The 3,637-nt window shown below is 53.5% G+C and overlaps 1 pseudogene; it reads left to right on the forward strand.

The window, feature by feature from the left end:
- The first annotated feature begins 1,676 nt into the window (after positions 1-1,676).
- LOC111547523 lies at positions 1,677-2,324 on the forward strand (annotated as a pseudogene).
- Positions 2,325-3,637: the final 1,313 nt, after the last annotated feature.

Genomic DNA, 3,637 nt, shown 5'->3' on the forward strand with positions numbered 1-3,637 from the left:
GCCCAGGCTGGAGTGTAGTGGTGCATTCATAGCTCACTGCAACCTCAAACTCCTGGATTCAAGAGATCTTCCTGCGTCAGCCTCCTGACTACGGGTATGCACCACCAAGCCCAGCGAATTTTAAAAATTTTTGTACAGGTAGGGTCTCACTGTGTTGCCCAGGCTGGTCTTGAACTCCTAGCCTCAAGCAATCCTCCTGCTTTGATCTCCCAAAGTATCAAAATTACAGGTGTGAGCCACTATGCCCAGCCCGTTTATAAGTTAATCTCTATTTCTCCACCGCCACCCATTTGCTCTTCCTAATAATCATTAATTGTCCCTCAGCAGAATGATCTATATTCCCCATCTCCCTCTGAAATAAGGCTATAGAAGTATTTGCGCCTCAGTGGTATGTCGGGTAATCACTCTGTGATTTTCCCTCATGTACACATTAATACATTTGTATGACATTTCTCTGTTAATCTGCATTTTGTGGGTTGAATTTACAGTGATCCTTGAGAGGGCAAAGGAGAAGTTTTTCCCTTGGCCCCTACACTCCCTATAAATGTCAAATGGAACACCCCAGATGAAGCAGTTGATCGGTTTCATATGCAAGCCATGCGGAGCTGGCTTTACAATGACCAGGCATTCAACCACTGAAGATGCCTGTATGGCAGATGCACCTGACAGCAATAACTTAACTGAAGCATACCCTGAGAATGATCCTAGAGTCTAAGAAGAATGTGTGTTCAGAGTCCTGAGTTAAGGAATCCGGGAGTGGTCAACCCAGAGTTTCAGGGACATCTGAGCCCCTGGCTCATTCCTTGGAACACAGGCCACACAGGGAATGGAGTCCCTTTGTGTGGATTAAATGGAGGTTGCTGGGTAGAGGTTGCTAGGTGGAAGGTGCTGAGTGAAAATGCTGTATCAACTGTATGCCTTTTATAAAAGGTAGCGGTTCTCCTATCCAGCCGGCCACCACTGGACCGTCCCTGTGTGCAAGTTCCCCTCAGTAAACTCTAAGTCTCATTCACTGGTTCCGGGTCTCTTTGGCCTCTAGGACACAGTGCCATCTCTATTGGAGTCAACAGGAGTCCTGCATGACAATGCCTATTTCCCAGGTTATGATAAAATGCTGTGGTTCAGGCAGCCTTTTTTGCATGGGCACCCCGTATAACCTTACTACTGCAAAATTGAGCTATAGTCAGAGAAGCCTTATCAAATTTGCTGCCTCAATTTCCCCTCCTGGGTCTTACGGATGGTAATAAAACCATTAAGGCAATAAACCAAGAGAATAGGTAATGGGAGAGGGGAGAATCAAAGGATTTCTCCCAGGAAGGCAAACATTTTTAAATGGTTATTAAGAAATAAGGCAGGGGCCGGGCACGGTGGCTCAAGCCTGTAATCCCAGCACTTTGGGAGGCCGAGACGGGCGGATCACGAGGTCAGGAGATCGAGACCATCCTGGCTAACACGGTGAAACCCCGTCTCTACTAAAAAATACAAAAATCTAGCCGGGCGAGGTGGTGGGCGCCTGTAGTCCCAGCTACTCCGGAGGCTGAGGCAGGAGAATGGCGTGAACCCGGGAGGCGGAGCTTGCAGTGAACTGAGATCCGGCCACTGCACTCCAGCCCGGGTGACAGAGCGAGACTCCGTCTCAAAAAAAAAAGAAATAAGGCAAGTGCCACTGGCACCTGATGCCTCCCGGAGTTCATGTCCCTTCTGCCTTTCCAAGGGGTGCTTCTGTCACACTGGCCACGGACGATACCCTGTTCCAGTTGAAATGTATGGTGAAGCAACTGGAGAAACCAGACAAGAAGGCAGAAAAGCACTCCTAGGCCAGCCAGGCCAAAGCAAAGAAGTCCCTTCAGCAGAAAAACGTGGAGTACACACCGTGTGTACGCCAGGAACACCGTCTGCAAGGGGAACAGCAGCATGAACTGGCTCCGCGTGGCATCCGCCTGGACACAGTGGCCCCCGAGGTGCAGACAGCTGTGACCATGAAGGCGGTGACCAAGAACATAGTGTAGATAACCAAAGCCCCAGACAAGACCCTGAACACCACGGACCTACAGAAGGCCTCTGCAGCGATGGACAGTTTCGAGCAGCAAGTGCAAAACCTGGCCATGCACATATTAGTGATGGAGGATTTCATGAGCTCGGCCACCACACTGACCATGCCTCAGGAGCAGGTGGACAGCCCCATTGTGCAAAACACCAAGGAGAATGGCCTGGAGGTCCTAGACCAGCTCGGCCAGTTGCCCAAGGCTGCCTCTGCCTCTGAGAGCTCCGTGTGAAGCCAGGAGGAACAGCTGTCAAGGGAGCTGGCCGCACTGAGGAATTAGCCGCAAACTGCCGTGGGCACCGCCTCCTCTGCTCTGTGATGTGCCGCAAGGCTCCTGGCCTCCTCCCCACTGCGTCTTGCCTTTCTGTTGACCCTGCAGAGCTGCAGCTGGCAGCCACTGCCACCCAGCTCCTCTCACCTGCCTGGCCTAGGCGGCCTTGGAGTTGTTCCTGTTTTCTTAGGTTGGGCGGTAGGTCTGTGTCCTGGTGTTGAGTAGGGGTGACTTCTGTGACTCTGGGGCTGACAGCTAGGAGGTCAGCAGGTTCTCTTCTGCCCTCTGTAGAGTCGGTGGATTCTGGCCAGTGGGTTCCATGTAAACTTTTGCCCAACACTGCGGGGACCTTCAGACTCCGTGATAGCAGATATGCTGCTCATTGTCAGCCAGTAGGGGTCAGGGCTGCCCTGTTTTCCAGGCAGCTCCTGGAGAAGGCCTCTCTACCCACCCTGCCCCCACCACCAATGGGCAGGAGGTCCCACCATGTGAACGGACACAGCCTGAAGAGGCACCAGTGGCTCATGTGTGCTGGAGAATGTCGGGTGCCACCCGACACTGTCTTGGTGGCATTTGCAGATGATGACCCTCCTCCTCGTCCTCTGTCATTCTAGGGGTGGGGTCTGGGCTGCTCCTGACAGCTGACTGAGCCTCCCTGGGCCTCCTGCCCTCAGCTCCCCTGGTTCTTAAAGCTGCCCAGTCCATGGGGACAGAAACTTGCCCAGCTCCAAATCCAGGAATTTCCACTCTGGGGTCCTCATCCTTGCTCAGCTGCCATCTCTGGGGGTGCCTTAGGCTACGTGGGCTGTGCTGTTGTGTCCCCTAGGCAGGGCGTCTGTCCATGCGCTGGCCGGAATTGAGCATGTGCGTGGGGCCTCCTCGGTGATGCAGCCTGTGTGCCATTCTCTCCTGTCTCTGTAAACACCTGGGTGCTTGGCCGGGCGCGGTGGCTCACGCCTGTAATCCCAGCACTTTGGGAGGCCAAGACGGGTGGATCACGAGGTCAGGAGATCGAGACCATCCTGGCTAACATGGTGAAACCCCGTCTCTACTAAAAATACAAAAAAAAAATTAGCCGAGCGTGGTGGCGGGCGCCTGTGGTCCCAGCTATACGGGAGGCTGAGGCAGGACAATGGCATGAACCCGGGAGGCGGAGCTTGCAGTGAGCTGAGATCCGGCCACTGCACTACAACCGGGGCAACACAACAAGACTCGGTCTCAAAAAAAAAAAAAATACCTGGGTGCCTCCCCCGACTGCACCCATCCTACCTTCCCAGCATGGAAGCCAGAGTGGTGATGAAGGGGGCTTGGGAGAGTCACCG

This window comes from Piliocolobus tephrosceles, chromosome 1, assembly GCF_002776525.5.
Source record: "Piliocolobus tephrosceles isolate RC106 chromosome 1, ASM277652v3, whole genome shotgun sequence".
Taxonomy (NCBI): domain Eukaryota; kingdom Metazoa; phylum Chordata; class Mammalia; order Primates; family Cercopithecidae; genus Piliocolobus; species Piliocolobus tephrosceles.